Source organism: Ambystoma mexicanum, chromosome 11 (genome assembly GCF_040938575.1).
Source record: "Ambystoma mexicanum isolate Mex_15411 chromosome 11, UKY_AmexF1_1, whole genome shotgun sequence".
Classification (NCBI taxonomy): domain Eukaryota; kingdom Metazoa; phylum Chordata; class Amphibia; order Caudata; family Ambystomatidae; genus Ambystoma; species Ambystoma mexicanum.
The window spans coordinates 1,347,786,276-1,347,804,679 of NC_090934.1; the positions used below are offsets into that span (position 1 = coordinate 1,347,786,276).

Here is an 18,404-nt window from a genome sequence, read left to right on the forward strand (position 1 = left end):
CAGTCTTCCTCTTGGCCTCCCGCCGTTGGTAGAGGAAACCTTCCTTCGTCTGTTCTACGGGGCAGAGCTGGAAGAGCTCAGATGCCCTGGCGATCATGGCCTGGAAGGAGCCAATTTCGTCGGGTGGGGAGGCCTGAGGTGGTGGTGAAGGCAGGTCTGTTTCGTTGTCGCCACTGTTGTCATCCGTCCCCGTCGTTGCCGTCTCCGTCTCATCCCTCGGGGTAGGGGATGGGGGCGAAGGCTGAAAGGGGGGAGTAGGATGGACTAGCCTCCGCTTACTAGGCGGGCTCCTCGATGGACCAGGCTACGCTGGGTCCTCGGTGGGGGGGGGTAAGGGCATCCTCGTCCTCATCTCCGTGCACAGGTTCTATAGCCATCAAGATGGCTCCTGAATTGTCCTGCGGTACGGGTACCGGCTGCAACGGGGCAGAAAGTTTGGGTGTGGGGTCCTCCGCAGCCCTATCTTTTTTTTTAAGCACTTTCTTTATTAACATTTCAGATAACAAAACAACACAAACCCTCCCCCCCCACCCGCTTCTACCTGAAGGTACAGCAATGGAATAAGAGGTTGACAACCAACAGAGTAAAAGTACATGGCAGCAATACGGTCGAACCACAGATCCACAAGTGCACAGAGGCCACTCCGACCACCCGCAACACAGAGGAGTGGTGTACCTCCCCCACTCTCACAGGTGCTCCCGCTCTCCCAAAGCCCCCCCCCCGGAAAGAGCACCTTAACAGAGGTCTAAGGCGAGGAAAGTCCGGCGGTCACCGCGGGTGATTGTCAAAGAAGATATGAAGTATATATGTCCCACATCCTGCGGTCCCTTCCTCGCTGAGGAAGGGACCGCAGGATCCATGTCATAACAGTACATTATGTCTTTTTCCCACTGAGCCACCCCAGGACTGCCCTCCCTGCCCCATTCCATAGCCACTCTTCGTTTCGCCAATATCAGGAGAAGGCCCACCAGTTTCCTGGTCCCAGCGGGTAGCAACTTGGTATACCCCAGTAGGGCCATCACAGGATCCAGGTCAATCTGTCTCCCCACTATGCCCCCAAGCACACCAAAGATATGAGTCCAGTACCATTGCAGCTTCACGCATTCCCACGCCACATGTAAAAACCCTGCAGAGGGCGACCCACACCTGACAGGCATCAGACCGCTGGGGGAAGTACTTTTTCAGTTGAACAGGAGAATAAAAATACTGATGCAAAAACTTAAAGTGAATCAGTTTAAACCTAGTGCAGACCGCCCCCTTTCTAGTCATTTCACAGCAGTAGCTCCATACGGCCCAGGTATCTCCGCAGCCCTATCTTCTTCGTCGCCCCCCCCGTCGCTCTCCTCATCGGGTCCTTCCCCGTGGGCCCTGGATTCCTCAAACTTCTTGTCCAGGATCCTTTGGACGCTTGCCAACTCATTCTCAGAGGTGGTATCTGTGTCTGTTATGGCTACCGTGCCCCCCCACTCTTTTCCCTGCTGGGGTTTCACGGGGGTCTTCTCGATAGGCAGAAAAGATGATTCCCTCCTGGGTGGCAGGGAAACTCTAGCCCCTGAAGTCGCCTCCACTGTGGAAGCCTCCGTAGGTTTCGCCAGGGCTGCTACGACTCCCTCAATCGAGGCCTTAGCCGGGTGAATCAGGGCCTTCACAAACTTGGGCGTGCCTGAGGCCTTCACCTTGGGGGGAGGATCACCGCCTCGCTCCCCCTCGGCTGTCTCCATCAGGATCGACCGGTGCTTCTCCCGAAGCTTACCCGGGTTCTCCAACTTCTTCTTCATCGAGTCAGAGCGTTGGCTCGTGGTTGATGGCGTCGGTGATGGTGCACCCTGCCTGGCAGCCGAGGAGCCTGACCGATCGGCGCTCCCGGTGACCGCGGACTCGCTGTGCTTAGCCTTTTGTTGGGCCCCAGTCGCCGAAGCGCCCTCAAAGGTCTTAGAAGACCACTCAGATTTCCTCTTCTTCTCACCTGCTGCTGGGCTCTTCCCCTCCAGCCAGTTGATGAGTCGAATCCAACGATTCTTCATCGTCCATTCGGACATATTCTTGCAAAATGCACAGTCCTTCTCCACATGCGTTTTGTCTTCGTGAAGGCAGCAGAGGCACCAAGAGTGCTCATCCTCTTTAAAGACGTTCTGAAGCCCGTAGCCGGGGCAGCTCCTGAACGGCTTGGATCCAGTAAGCGTCATGCTTCCCTTTTCCTGGGCCATGTCCACGAGGTAGGCTTCAAAATCTTCTGGAATCCTCCGAGAAGTGGAAACACGACGAGAATTTGCCCTTGAGGGGCGTAGAGAAATTCTGAAAACGGGTCCCCGTTAATCGGAAGCGCAGTCGGTGGAGCTTGAGGCTCGATTGACCGAAAATATAAGAGTAAACTCTTTGAAAAAACGCAAACGCAGTAAAAGCTCGAGAGCTATAGCACGAGGACTCCCAACACTTGAACGTGCCGAGTGGAGAGGCTCGAATCCATGCCAGACCCCATGCTGGAGAAACCCTTGTTTACCCGGTTTGCCGGAACGATTTCTATGGTGTCCTTTAGACGCAGCGCCTTCACCTCTTCCAACAGGATACGTTGTTCTTACTGTAAAGACTGTCTTTGTCTTGGAGGGTGGTTGGATGGCGCTTGGATCTGATCTATGCAATATCCCCCCCCCGCCACGGTGGAAAGTACCTAGTTATCCAAAGTGATCCCCTCCCATGCATGGGTAAAGTGTGAAATACAGCCGCCTACTGGAGTGGCATGGGAGGGAACCTGTAGCGGGTGGTCATTGCTCTGGGGCGGGGAGGGGGGTGGAGCTCCCTCTTGAGGAGGATCTGCCTCTACTTCGAGACCTTCTTTGGCCTCTTCGAAAACCCTGGTGAGGACTGCCCTTGTGACGAACCCCACGACAAACCCTGGCCACCTTGATTGTAATTCGAGGCCCGTTGGGAGTTTTGTCCTCTGAAACAGCGACAGTTAGAGCTTTCTTTTTGCCCAAAGGTTTCATTGGTGAGCTGCCCTAGGGATTTGATTCCTCTTTCGCACTCTTGAGAGCATCCTCCACCGCTTTGAGTAATGATACTGAGTACCCTGATACTTGTATCTGCTTAGATGCACATGCTATGCATAGGCTGACATCTAGTGGTAGCTGCAGAGTATTACAGTTTTTGTTTACGAAACTCGAAAAGGGACATCAACATGGCGTGACAGTAATACTATCCCTAGTATGACGTCTACTGTACCCATTGTCCTTCACATGTCGAGGTCCCACAGATTGTTTTGTTTCTGACATGAGGTAGCATGAAGTGTAGCATGAGTACAGATGTAATAAAGCAGAAGATAGAGAAACATCTATGCGCCTTCTACTCCACAGGGGAGGAAGGGTGGGCGCGTGTGAATCTAAGCCGATACAAGCATCAGAAAAACAATTACGGTGAGTAATGTATCCCTTCTGATGCTTGTGGATCTGCTTAGATCACACGCTATGCATAGATTCGCGAGCAGTGTCTGCAGAAGGTGGTGGGCTGTGATAATGTACAGAGGCAAATAGATGGTTTAGCACTGCTTGTCCCACCTATGAATCTGCTTTAGAGTGTGTGTCAATGCAGTAATGCTGAGTAAAAGTATGTATGGAACTCCATGTAGCTGCTTTCCAAATGGCGTACAGCGGGACATTTGCAATAAAGGCCAAAGTAGCTCCTGTGCCCCTGGTAGATTAAGCTCTTGGTGTGAAAGGCAGAGTCTTGTTCGATAGGGAGTAGCAGAGCTGTATGCATTTCACTATCCATCTGGGGATTGCGTTTTCTTTTTTTAAACGAAATTGCCTTCTCTGCCAGGTGCTATGGTGACAAACAGTTTGTCTGTTTTTCTTAGCAGTCTTGTCTTGTTTACATAGTAAAGAACTGCTCTTCTTACATTTGGTGGGTGTAGAGGTTTTTCTCAGCTGAGCTTCAAGGGTTTTGAAAGAAAGCTGGTAGTTCAATGGACTGGTTTACATGGAACTTTGATATGAACTTAGATGAAAACCTAGGGTGTGTTCTTGGTACCAACTTGTCTTTGTGGATAACAAAGAAAGGGTCTTGCACTGACCAAGTGTTACGCTCACCTGGTCTCCACAGGGGCGCTGAACGGAGCTGGATGGTCCGGAGTTCAGTGGTTCCTTGTGTCCCCCTCCGATTCCCCTTTTCGTCACAAAAGCAGGTTGCCTAAAAGGTTAAACCAAATGTTACCCAACCATAAAGACAAGGGCAACTCCCGCCTCCCATGACCTCTTCTTGCACCCCTCTGCTATGTCTCACCTGTATGTTATGAATGGCGGACTCTCCATCCTGCGACTGTGTGCAGCGATGCGTAGTAGTTCAAGGATCTAGTTACTTCACTGATCCTGCAGAGGTCCAGACAACTGTGACTCAATGGGTAAGTCTTTATTCCAAGGTATGGCTTTCTTAAGAGTTCAAGTTGCCAAAAGTTCACTCCTGTGCTTCTTCCTTACAGGTTTCCCCTCAGTGCTTAATATGGAGCAGGGTCCCTTCCGAAAATGGTAGCTGGCTTTCAAGGTAGGTCTAGCGGCAGCGTTATGCAATAATCTTTCCACAAGGTATTGGTTCTCTGCGCACCTAACCTGTTTTTGTATTCTGCAGGTACGGTATATCCAAAGCGGAGAGTGCGTGGCAATGTCTTGCAGGGCTGCGAGGAAGGGCTGCCTTCAGGTGAGTAGCGGCGCTGCACAAGATTCAAAGTCTGAATGAGGCCTTTCCCCCACTGCGCCGCTAACCTGATGTCTTCTTTGTTTTCTACAGATGCGGCAGCTCCGGAGCAGCGATCAGATGATGGAGCAGTGATCGAGTGATGGTGCTTCTATGGATCGCTGGAATGAGCAGCCTTCTGGTAAGTATTAGTGTTGCGCTGCTAACCTGGTGTCTTTTCCTTTGCAGCTCTGCAGAAGCGGTGACTCAGAGCGACCGAGATGGAGCATCAAGTAAGAGTCTTGTTCTGTTCTCTTCTCTCCTCTTCTTCCTTGCAGGTAACTCGAGAGGACGGGACGGGTGTGGCTGAAAACAGGCCTGGACTTTGCAGACACAGTGAGTGTTACGCTGCAGGAGTGCAGAATAACGCGAAGCGTGTTCTGTACTGAAGGCGTGGTTTATATAGTCTTCGAGAAGTAGTTCCCAGGTAAAGTAGTCCCTCCAACCACACCCTAGCAAGTAGTCCCTTGGTAAAGTAGTCCCTTCAGCCTGTCTCAGACTGGTCTGCACCTGGTTCTCTCCCTTTGAAACCTGCCCTACTTGAGATGGAAGCATGAGCCTGGCGCCAACGGTGCCAGGACTGAGTCCAGGAATCCCTTAGGGACCTTGGAGGTCCCCATGGGTGCCAATACCCTGGGCTGGTTGGTCTGTTCCTGGTTTCTGGGGGCAGGTACCGTGACACCAAGCTTGAAGTTCACTGACTCTTCTTATGGAGGTGATGGTCAACAAAAAAGCCATTTTGTACTTAAGTGTTTCAGGCTGGATTTGTGCATAGGCTCAAAGGGAGGACAGGACCTATGAGCTTTGCGAGTACCACATTTAGATCCCACCCTTGAGGCGGGTTTGAAATGGGGGTGTAGAGCCTTTTTACTCCTTCCATTAATGCCTTAATGACAGGGACTTTCCAACAGGACACCTTGTTTTGAGAAGTGGTGTACGCGAATAGAGCCGCTAGGTGAACTTTGAAGAATTGAATTACTAGGCAGGAGTCTAGTAAGTGGAGCATGTAATGAGGAATGCGTAATGAAGTACATTCAATATGGTTTCTAATTTTTGACTGTCATCATATTACAATATTACAAATGATTTACATTTGTTAAAGTAACAGTGTATGGTGTTTGGTTTACGTGCCTCTGAGGTTTTCTATACACCTTTGAGGTAGTTTTAAATGACCAAACTCTGACTTCAGGAGCAAAGCTGCCAAGTTCATAGATTGTTGATGCGGGTGTAACATTGTCTCCCCGTGTTGGGTGAGCATGTTGAAGGGGCACGCGAGTTTGATTGAATCGCACATCGCCAGTTTGCACAGATGCGGAAACCAAGGGTGTCCCGCCCACATAGGAGCAACTTAGAGTTATTTGTTCCTGGTGATCTTGTTCACTATCCTGCTCAGTAGCGGTGTTGGGGGAAAATCGTAAGCAAATTTCCCCAACCAGCTCATCCACAGGGCGTTCCCCTTGGATTTGGTGTGGGGAAACCCGGATGCGACGTCTGGGCATTGTGTGTTTAGGCTTGTGGCGTCCAAGTCTAACAGAGGATAGCCCCAGAGGGAAAAGATATTGTCTGAAATGTTTCTGCTGAGCTGTCACTCGTGCTCTTCGGGTAGGGAATCTCTGCTTAGTGAGTCTGCTAGAGAATCGAGTTCCCCTGCAACATGTTGCAACAGTAGGAACATATTCTCCTTGAGTGCCCCCTTCCAAATTTTAGGGGATAACATGGACAGACTTGGAGTAGATGTGTGCCTCCCTGCTTGTTCATGTAAAACATGGCAGTGGTGCTGTCTGTGAGGACTTGTAATGTTTAACCCGATAGATGCACTTGAAAAGCTTGTAGCGCTTTGAGGACTGCTAGCAGCTCCAAAAGGTTTATGTGATTTTGGGCTGTGATCTGAGTACACAGGCCATGCGCTGCGTGGTGAAGGTAATAGGCTTCCCACTCGGTGAGTGAGGAGTCTGTTGTGACAATCGCTTGCACTGTAGGGTTATGAAATCATTTTCCCTTTAACAGATTTTCCTTTGTCCACCAGCGTAGCACTTGAACTAGGGTTAGCGAAAAAAACACTAGATCATCCCACTGACTGCTTGCCTGAGCCCACTGTTTAGCTAACCACTCTTGCATTTGGCACATGCACAGCTATGTGTGTGGAACCAGGTAAATGCATGAAGCCATCATCACGAGCCAGCGCATTGCTTTGCGTGCGGTTACTGGTGACTGGCTAGAAACCGAGGTATTTTCAGCAGTATGTTTTGCACTGTTTCGTTTGACGGGAAGACTAGCCCTTCTTCCGTCTTTATGATAGCTCCTAAAAACGGTTTGATTTGGAACAAGACTTAATTCTTTCTCGTCTATTGATAATCCCTATCGGCACAGCAGATTTATTATGCTTTTGGTATTTTGCTTGCTTAGGGGATTGTACTGTTATCAGTCAGTCGTCCAGATATGGGCACAATGGGACTGATTCTCTACGTAGGTGTGCCGACACTACCGCTAGTACATTGGTGAATACCCTTGAAGCGGAGTCTATGCCAAAGGGTAGCAACTTGAATTGGTGGTGTTGATTCGATATTTTGAAGCACAGGAATCTTCTGAGCGCTGGGAACATTGAAATATGAAAGCAAGCATATTTCATGTCCAAGGTTGCCATGTAATCCCCCTGTTGTAGTAGTGGGATTACTTCCTGCAGCATTGTCATGTGGAATTTTTGTGGCTTGACATAAGTGGGTGCAGGGAGCAGGTCTAGGACAGCGCATTGTTAGGTCTTTCTTTGGCGCAAGGAAGTACATTAAATATGATACCCTTGTTTACCTGGTTTGCCGTGACAATTTCTATGGTGTCCTTTAGCAGCAGTGCCTTGACCGCTTGTGGCTGGATTCGCTGTTCTTCCTGTGTATTTGGTCTTGGCGGGTGGTTGGCTGGTGTTTGTATTAGCTCTATGTAATAGAATCACGCCACAGTGAAAAGTACCCACTTGTCCGAGGCAACGCCCTCCCTGTAGCGGGAGGTCATTGCTCAGGACGGGTGGAGCCTCCTCGTGAGGAGGAGGATATGCCTCTATTTCTGGACCTTTTTTGGAACCTTTGAAAATTCTGTTGGGAGGAGTGGGGCTGTGCGGAAACCTAGGATGAACTCTGCCCGCCTTTGTTGTAGTTGGGGGACCACTGGGAGTTCTGTCCTCTAAACCGACATGTATTCAAACCTCCTCACTGCACAAAGGGTTTGCTTGTTAGTTGTCCCAGGAATTTGAGGGTGTCATATTCCTCCTTAGTACTTTTCAGTGCATCCTCAACCGTTTTACCGAATAATGTGTTGGGCTCGGTAGGCATATTCAAAAGGGTGGCTTGGGTCTCCAATTTGTAACCCGAATGACTTGGCCATGCCTGGCATTTGATTAGGGTACCTTCCGCCACAATCCACCCTGCATTGTCTGCTGCGTCTAAATTGTTTTTAAGGATGCAGCTTGCTTCTTGTCTCCCTTCAGCAACACCCTTTAAGGGGTCCTGGGACCGAGTCTATTTGCTGTGAGATCTCGTCCCACTTGTGGCAATTATAACTGGACAGTAGGGTAGTGTTGTTGGCTATCCTCACCTGGTAGGCAGCTGAGAAACCCACTTTCCTGCCTAAGGTTTAAGGGAGTAGTTTCTTACCTGTAACTCCATTTCTCCAGCGTTGGTATCTTTCATGGATTCACATGCTTAGAATATTCCCTGTCGTCAGGCTGGGAACCCTCGGTATATTTATTAAGATGTTTTCCATAGGAAAATATTTCGACACTGCTGTGTCCCATCTATGTCGTTTTGGGCTGCGTACGCCTGACCCAATAGGACGTAGGGGTATAAATAGCCCCGCCCCCGCGGCTCCCTTCAGATTTTAACCCCCAAAGTAGAGGGGACATATAGAATTTGCATTCAGGGGAGGCCGACGGGCGCATGTAAATCCATGAAAGATACCAACGCTGGAGAAATGGAATTACAGGTAAGAAATTACTCCCTTCTCCAGCATTGGATGTTTCGTGGATTCACATGCTTAGATTATACAGCAGTACCCCTAAACTTGGAGGTGTGCAGTGCAAATCAAGGCTATCCAAGCCACACATGCGATTAGGTAAACCAAAAAATCTCCATCACAGTACCTTTACAATAACTAAATATATAGCATATTCACAAGAGCATACACCCCTTTGTGGGGCTTACCTCACTGAAACAGGTGCCGAAGGACTGCTCGTCCCATCTGCATATCTGCTGCATGCTGTTGATCTAGGCAATAATGCTGAGTAAATGTGTGCGGCACCAACCAAGATGCTGCTCGACAGATGTCCACCAATGGAATTCCTGACCATAACGCCGCCGATGACGAGGTGGATCATGTTGAATGAGCTTTTGAGCGTCTTTCCAGAGGCTTTCCTGCTTTAGAGTGACAAAAAGCAATAGTCGACGACACCCAGCGGGCCAGCCTTGCTTAGAGATCTGCTTTCCCTTCACCGAAGGTCCATAAGCTACAAACAGCTGCCTCGAACGTCTAAAACATTGAGTACGACTGAGATAGAACTTCAAAGCTCTTTTTACATCCAACGTGTGGAGAGTTTATTCTGCCACAGAAGAGGCTGCTCCAAAGAACGTTGGTAGAACAATAGAAGAAGGTTTGTGGAATGTGGTCGGGACTTTAGGAATGAAGTGAGGATTGGTTGCCAATACTACTTTGTCTTTGTAGAACCGTAAGTATGGTGGATCAATGACCAATGCTTGTAATTTCGAAAGCCTTGTTGCTGATGTAACGGCTACTAAAAAAGCCATTTTCCATGACAAAAACTTCAACGACGACGATGACATTGGCTCGAAAGGAACCCTCATTAGCGCTGACAATACCAGATTGAGACTCCAGTTAGGAGGAAACTTTTTGGCTGGAGGAAAAGTCCGAAACAGGCCTTTCAGGAAATGTTTTACCAGTCGATCGCTGAACAGCGGCGTTGAGTGCCTTTTCTGATCAAATCTCAAGATGGCCGCCAAATGAACTTTAATGGAGGAAAAAGCCAATCCTTGCACCACCAAGTGTAGCAAATATGGAAGAATCTGCTCTGCTCCCACGCTTAAGGGGTGTTTCCCTGGATGATTCCTGCACCACAAACAGAACCTCTTCGATTTGGCTGCATATGAAGCGTTTGTGGACAGAGCCCGTGCCTCCTGTCAGATTCGACGACACTCCGAGGGAATGTTCAGGTCCCCAAACTCGGAGAAGTTAGGAGCCAGGCCGTCAGGTTAAGGGAGTCTGGATTGTGATGCCAAACTTCTCCTTTGTCCTGAGATAGAAGGTTCGGAATCTTCTGGAACTTCACTGGTTCTGCTATCGACAGCTGGAGAAGGTCTGAGAACCACGACTGTCTCGCCCAGCAAGGAGCCACTACAATTACCCGACATGGGTACTTGTGAATTCACTGGAGTGCCCGCCGAATGAGCGGAAAAAGAGGTAACGCGTAAGTGAACCTGTTCGTTCACGGGAAGGAAAACACCTCCCCCATCGATCCGGGTTGAGGCCACCTGCTCGCGTAATGTGCGCACTTCTTGTTCTCTCGGGTTGCAAACAGATCCAGGGATGGATGACCCCATTTTCTGAAGATGCTTGCTAGTTGTCGATCGTCCAGTTCCCACTCGTGCAGTTGATTAATTTCCCTTCTGAGCGAGCCTGCTTGTATATTATTTACTCCTGGAAGATGGTAAGCCATTATGTTCATATTCTGTTCGAGGGCCCAATGCCATATTTTCTGAGCTTTGCTCGAGAGAGCCCTGGAACGTGTACCTCCTTGTTTCCTGAGATAGAACATCGTTGTTGTATTGTCCGTTAGTATTCTGACGACCGATGCTCGTATGTGCGGTAGAAAGGACTTCAGAGCCAACGCACCGCTCTTAACTCCAGCACGTTGATGTGAAGAGTAGGCTCTGCCGTGGACCATTGACCTTGAACTTGCAGGGACCCTAGATGGGTTCCCCATCCTTTCAGCGATGCATCCGTTTCCACCGTCGCTTGAAAATCCGGTTCCTGTAGGGGCATCCCTCTCGTCAGATTGTCCGAGAGCTGCCACTACTGAAGTGCCCGCAGAAGGTCGTTGGTGATGCTCAACTTGTCTGACCACAAGCCTCGACTCTGGGACCATCGGTCTGCCAGAAACTCCTGTACCGGCCTCATGAAGCAACAGCAATTGTTTACCAACGGAATACAGGACCCCAAGGCCCCCAGCAGTGACATGTATTTTCTTACCGACACCCTGTTGCCCACTTTCCATCTTTTGTGTTTGTTTTTGAATTCTTTCCAAGGAGGGTTTCACTAGCCCTGATTGAGTTTGGAATTCCACTCCCAGAAATACCAAGTTCTTTGAGGACGTTAATGAGTATTTCTCAAAGTTGATTGCAAAACCCAAGCGTTTCAGAAGTTGCATAGTGGCCTTTAGGCTTGCCTGTGTTATGGTAGGAGACGAGCCCCTTATCAGCCAATCGTCCTGGTAAGGGTAAACGTGGTGACCTTTTCTTCGCAGCCACGCTGCCACTGGAGCCAAACATTTTGTGAACATCCTGGGAGACGACTTTAGTCCGAAAGGAAGTACTTTGAACTGGTAATGGCTCCGACCGACTACGAACCGCAGAAACTTTGTGTCGTCGATGCATAGGAATGTGAAAAAATGTGGCTTGAGGGTCTAACGATGCCAGAAAATCTCCCGGCTGTATGGATTGAATGACCTCCTGAAGCGTAAGCATTTTGAACTTCAGATTTTTTAGGGTCTTGTTGAGAGCCCGAAGGTCCAGAATGGGTCGCCATTTGCCGTTGGTTTTCTTGACCACGAAGTAACGAGAGTAAACTCCCCTGCCTCTCTCAGCCACCAGGACGAATTCTATAGCCCCTTTTTGCAGCATAATCTCCACCTCTTGTTGTAATATGCGAAGATGAGGTTGCGCCGAATACACAAGTGGAATTTGTGATGGCGTTTCCTTGAACTGGAACGAGTGGCCTAGTTTTATCATGTCCAATATTCAGCGATCTGTTATACTTTCCCACTCGTCGACGCAACGGGATACCCTTCCTCCCAGGACGTCCTGAAACTTGTCATTGTTGGGACTTTGACAGCCTGTGTTTTGCTGACGAGGAATATCCCATTTTTATCGAAGCCTGATAGTTTCGGCCTCTTCGCGTTGCCTGGACCGCACGCCTATAACTCTGGGAGGAGTATGATGGCCTACTGAAGTTTCGGTCTCTAGAGGCGGGAAATTGGAAATTTCCTGATGCTCCGCGGAAGGGACGAAAAGATCGAAAGGTTCTTCCACTTTGCAGGACTCCTAGCGACCTGGCCGTGTCCGTATCTTCTTTCATACCTTTGAAGGCCTCATCCACTTTCTCTCCCAACAGTTGGTCCCCTTCACAGGGCATATCGAGCACCTTATACTGGACCACCGGACTAAAGTTGGTACATTTCAGCCAGGCTTGCCTCCTCAAAACCACTCCATTGTTTGTTTGTTTGAACCTGGACTCCGCCAAGTCCACAGCGATATTATTCGAGTGGTTCGATGCCACTTCCCCCTCACGGACCAGCAACATAGCCGACTTTCTATGCTCCTCAGGAAGGTGTTCTAGGATAGGAGCCAAACAATGCCACATCTCCCTGTCGTACCTTGCCATAATTGGCAGCGGGTTAGCTGCTTTAACCGTCGTCGCTCCTACGGACAGAACCTTCTTGCCAAACGCGTCCTGTCTCCTAGCCTCATTATCCAGAGGGTTAGAACATTTGTGCTGCGATCTGGCCTTCCTAGCTGCTGCCGCTGACACTACCGACTCTGGAGAAGGTTGAGAGGTCAAGGATTTAGGCGTAGAGTCTGGAGCTTTGAATTTCTTTTCTAATCTGCCCTTTATTGCTGGTTCTGAAAACAGGTGGCGCCTGGTCTGTTAGCCTTCTTGCCAGACGTGGTCCAGAATGGGAACTGAGAAGACTGACTTCCTTCTTTTCCCCATATGGTCGAAAAATAAGCATTCCTTCTTTTCTTCTTCAGGAGTCACACCAAACTCAATACAGGCTTTGCCCATCATCGCGTGAAAAGCGCCGATGTCGTCTGGCAGCGACGGTTGAGCCGGGCTTCTAGGTTTTTCCATCTCCGCCTCTGACTCCCATGTAGGATCCCTCGAAGGGGATGATGAAACATCCGAAAAAGTGTCTCTAGGTTCTGACTCTGTATCCTGTAACTCCCCTTCCTCCGGGTATGTTCGTGGTGGTTCCTCGCTAACTGGACGGGAGGGTGGATTCCCCGTCAACCATGTAGAAGGACCCGGTTCGTCATTGGTAGGCATCGCCGGCCTCCCCGAAGGTGCGCCTACGAGGGGTAGCCTTGCATCCAACTGTTTCAGAAGGAACTGTAGCGTGGACAACACTAGCAAGGATAGTACAGATTGAGGGGTCAATAAAGACGATGAAGCGGGGGCACTTTTCCCTCCCAAAAACGTCGACGAACCAATTACTTGCAATCCTAGATCTGCTGGACCAGCTATCTGTTCTCAATCCTCCTCCATGGATGATATTGAGAAGGCCGCCTCCGGCTGCAATAAGGCCTCTGGCAGAACCGCATCGTACACCTTCGGCTGCCATGTCCTTGGAGTGCCCACCGTCAACAATGTCAATGTGGAGACGTCTGTTGTTGCCGTCTTATTCACCGGGGCCACTGCAGGTGTTACCTGCGTCGACGGTAACGATCTCGTCAAGGACGGAGTCTAAATCGACGATGGTGTAGGTTGTGACGCAGCTTCTCTCGGAGATCCCGCCTTTTTTGATGAAGATCTATGCTTCGTCGAATCTATACTCAAGGAGGACCTGTGATGGTCTCCTGAGGAGGGGGTCTTCAGCGTATCTTTTCCTTTTTTCAACAAAGATGAAGGAGACTTTCCTAGATGGCGATCCTGCCCATGTTTCGACGAAGATTCTTTCGCTGGGTGTTTCTCTTAGGGGCGCTTCTCCATCGATCGTGTTTTTTTCGATGGAGGTTATGCCGACACCGACCATCGATGGGATTCTGCCTTCGATGATTTAGTCCTGGATGCTAGGATGTGCGCCGATCCTACCTCTGATGAAGGGCAGGTTCCTTCATTTAGCCACGTCACCAAACGTCTATTCCGATCCTTTAGCTTTTTCTGTGAGAAACATTTGCAGATCTCACAACTGACGACAGGGAATATTCTAAGCATGTGAATCCATGAAAGATCCAATGCTGGAGAAATCGTTTTCCTCTCCTTGTCAGGAGGGGCTTCAGCAGAGGCTAAAGGTGTGCCCGCTCTCGTCCTTGTGTTGGCGACTACTAGTGAGTCGGGCTTTAGCTGTCCCCTAATGTACAATGGGTCTGATGGGACTGGCCTAAACATTTTCTCAATGCATGGGTTGACTGCCCTTGTCAGATTGGGGGTAAGTACAGAATGTTGGATGCGCCTTTGGACAGATTGGAGCAGTGGGATGAACTGTGCTGCAGATCTCTTATCCCCAAGGATGTCCTTTATCGACCAGAGCTTCCTGGGTGTCGATTTTAAAGTGTTCTGCAGCTTTTAACAGAAGAGTCCCGGGAGCATAGCTCAGGGGCAACATGCTCACCTTGGAAGCAAGACGACACGGAGCAACAGAGGGTCGATCCCGGGGCCGCGCTTAGAAACCTCTGGGTATTAAGCACGTTATAAATGACCTAGCATATCATATCATATATCATTGTACTGCAGCTGGTTGTCCACCGGGGAATCAACCACAGGTTGGGCGTTATGGTCTGGGGATTGGATGATGTATATATAGTCTTTGTCATAGTATTGATCTGTATCCTCCATGTCTCCTTGGTCTGTTAATGAGCCAGGGTCTTGGGAACCTTGAGTGTCGTAATAGTATAGGTCATCTGACACCATTTGATAGGTAGATGTAGTAGGATGTGTTAAGTCCAGCAGGCTTTTTTGGCATTGGACTGCTTGTTAGCTGTTCCGCCTTGAGGTGGCCCCTGGAGGTTGCCAAGTTGTTCTGGGTGTTGATCCAGAAAGTCAAAGAAACTAGACATTTGTTTCATAACCCTATCAAACTGTTCCGGTGTTAATTGATTGTGAGGAAGGTAACACAATGGGAGCAGGTGCAGGAAAAAGCTCTGGAGCCAGGTGCTGTTTGTGGTGCATTGCCCCTGAAAGAGTGTCCCTAGGGGCAGAGTATTTCCAATCTTTTGAACCTTGTGATTTTGAGGGTAGGGGCCTCGACAATTTGAAGTTTTCCGATGTCTTTGCCTTGAGGAGGGTGTCAGAGAGGTGTTTTTAATGAGTTCATTAATTTTTGAAATTTTAGCGGGAGCCGTAGATGCGCCTTTCAACGCATGTTCACTGGAATCCGAGGACTTTCCTGATTTGCTTGTGGTTTTGGAAACAGGCTTTGGCGTCCGTTTTGGGGTCCTGTGTGTAGTGATTGCGAACGCAGTGGCCCAGATGACAGGGATTTTTCGGCCTTCCCTTCGACACTGCGTGTGGCTCATCAGTCGACGACGTGACTGACTGTCGTCCATAGGGGGTGGGTTTAGTGTGGCGAGCAGTGGAAGTGCTTGAGCTGCCGGGTGTCGTCTCCACAGAAGTCCACTGGCCAGCCTGTTGGAGTCAGGGGCTTGCACGCAGGAAGTCATTGGGTCCTGATCGCCTTCGCATCACTTAGGACGCCGATGCTGCCATCGGTGGAGGCTCCCTTGACGTCCATGGCGGCCTCGGCCTGCATGGCATGGTGGGTCAAGCGTTTAGTTTTGCAGTCCTTTAAAGTTTTTGGCCTAAGCAGATCCACAAGCCTCAGAAATGTATATATTCTCAATGGTCCTAGCTCAGAAGGTCCTGTGATGCAGTTTGGCACCTGCAAAAAGGGCTATCATGCCACCCTGCTGGGAGATCACTGAACATGAAGCACTTGTTGGAGCAACACATGTGCAGTAGACCCTTTGCATCTTGCAAATGCAGTATGCAATAAGGCCTAGAAGATGCAGAAAGGCTAAGGGCAGGATGAAACTGTACGATCAGAATAGGCAAACCATCTGAAGAATGTTTGTCACCCTATTGTCTAGGGAGTAGGGTGGAAGCCATGCCCAAGTGTGTATTCAGAACAGCAGGGTTGAAGCTGAGTGACTGAGATGGGGGTCACTTGAGACTTAGTGAAGTTCAGGGGGAAGCCACAACTGCGTAGCAGATGACAGGTGTGGTGCAGGTTGGCTGACAAGATCTGGGCCGCAGGCTTGAATAAGCCAATTGTCCAAGTAAAGAAAGACGCTAATCTTGTCCCTCCAGAGATGCCCGGCCACACAAAATAACCTTTTGGTGAAGGTCCTCAGCGGAGAGGACAGTCCGAAGCCTACATCATGGTGATGCCATCTTTAAATAGCCTCTGTTTTGTACACTTACGTCATTGGCGAGTGAAAAGACTGGTCTGGTGGTCTTTGGTTGCCTGAGAATGCCAAAGAAGGGGACTGCAGATGCTGTAGCCCTGGGGTGCACAAAATACGGCCCGCGGGCAAAATGCGGCCCTGCATCCCGCGAAATGCGGCCCACCAAGTGTTGACTTTTGTAATGAGATACGGCCCACTTCAAGCAGTTGGCCGCATTTCATTACATAAGTAAACTGATGACAGGGACTGTCTGCACCTCTACCCAAAGCGGCTATTAACATGATCTTTATCTCCTTTACAATGTATGCCCCCCCTCCTTTGTTTAGAATTAAAAGCAGTCTGAGTGAGGGGGGCGGGAGGGGCAGGGGGTGCATACATGATAATGGAGATAAAAATACGGTTAATAGTCGCCAATTATCAAAAGACGGGGAGCCAGCAGTCTCGCTTGTATATTATTTATTGTGCGCCAATGTAGGCCATTTAACCTATGCAGTCCAGTTCGCTGATGTCTCAATAGAAAGGCAACCTTAGAATCTTCAGAAGCGAACGGGAACTAAAAGACAGAGGGCTGGTGGGGGGGGGTTGAGAACACGCCTTGGTGCATCCCTTCACAATCACATGCCAAGGGGCACTGCTAGGCGCGCTGTAAGGGGGTTGCCGTGAACCCACAGCAACCCAAAAAATAAATAGGACACGGCACAAAGCAATAGCACCCGTTTAAAACTGAAGTGAGTAAGAAGCGTATTTGTTTATTACGTAGTAATTCAAAAGTGGAACTGTTTGTGCCGCATGAACTAAAACATGGCATTGGGTGCCAGGCGGCCGCGTGCTTGGCACTTTGGTCCATGGAGGGCTTGTCTCAAATGATCAGTACTTATTGCCCATTGTGCAGTGGGCTACATCTCTGCCCCAAGCCTATTTGAGCTTTGCCCCCATGTTATATTCAGTGTGTACGTTTTTACCCTTCTTAACGGGTAAACAAAAGCAATACATTTGATAAAAACAAAGCCATTAAAAAAACAATCATTGCAAGAATTACGATTTGAATCCAGCTTCTGCGGGTGGCATCCTTTCCGATGCATCCAACCCCCGTCACAACCAATGCTGTGGCCGAGGCTGGCAGAGGCGCGCGCAGGTGGTCACATGTCATGCCCTAGCTCAGTAAGATCCTGCGCATTGGCAGCAGGCATTGCATCCAATGCTACCCCACCTGCAGAGGTGCCCAATGCATCCAAACCCCGTCACAACCAGTGCTGTGGCGAAGGCTGGCAGAAGCGCGCGCAGGTGGTCACACGTCATGCCCTAGCTCAGTAAGATCCTGCGTATTGGCAGCAGGCATTGCATCCAGTGCTACCCACCTGCAGAGGTGCCAAATGCATCCAAACCCCGTCACAGCTGCTCGGCTCTGTATGGGTATGTATGCATGGTGTATGCTTGGTAGTCTGTATGGTGGGGGTGGTCGGGTCTGTATGGGTATGTATGCTTGGTAGTCTGGATAGTTTTGGTTGGTGAGTGGGGGCCACGGGGCATAGTGTTTGGTTGGGGAGCGGGGGCATGGTGTTTTGTTGGGGACTGGGGGCCATGCAGCATAGAGTTTGTTTGGGGGCCATGGGGCATAGTGTTTAGTTGAGAGGTGGGGGCCATGGGGCACAGTGTTTGGGTGGGGGCCATGGGGCACAGTGTTTGGTTGGGGAGTGGGGGCAATGGGGCACAGTGTTTGGTTGGGGCCATGGTGCATAGTGTTTGGTTGAGGGGTGGTGGCCATGGGGCATAATGTTTGGTTGGGGGCAATGGAACATAGTGTCACACTCCAAGAGTGTACCCAAATATAAAGCTAAAACAGGCACAATTAGAAGATGAACATCCTTTGCTTTATGTGGAAACCTGACTCAACGAAGGCCAAACTCCTCTTTGCCAACCCAAACAGCCAAGTATAGCAGTCCAAAATAACGGAATGTCCAATCAAGGGTCGATAAAATATATATACTTTAACTAAATAAAGATGATATGCTATAACTAAATACAAATAAACAACAATGGAAATGTGTAGTATAAAATGTAAGTTTGAAATACAAATAGTTACACCACAAAAACGTATTCTTTTCCCATGTGCTTAATGAAAATAATGAAAAGGGGGGGTTGAAAAAGCCGCCTGCCACGACCCACCGCGCCTACCGCCCCACCCACATTTACCTTTCGGCCCACTATAGGCTTCACATAAGGTACTGTCGTCCCTCTGTCAAAATCGGTTTTGCACCCCTGCAGTGTAGCCGCTCATATGTT

General features: G+C 49.5%; 1 protein-coding gene across 6 annotated transcripts in view; it reads right to left on the reverse strand.

The window, feature by feature from the left end:
* The window catches only part of NEDD4 (NEDD4 E3 ubiquitin protein ligase), a 2,630,465-nt gene that overhangs the window by 1,547,420 nt on the left and 1,064,641 nt on the right, over positions 1-18,404 (reverse strand). The gene's annotated exons all lie outside the window — the stretch shown is intronic.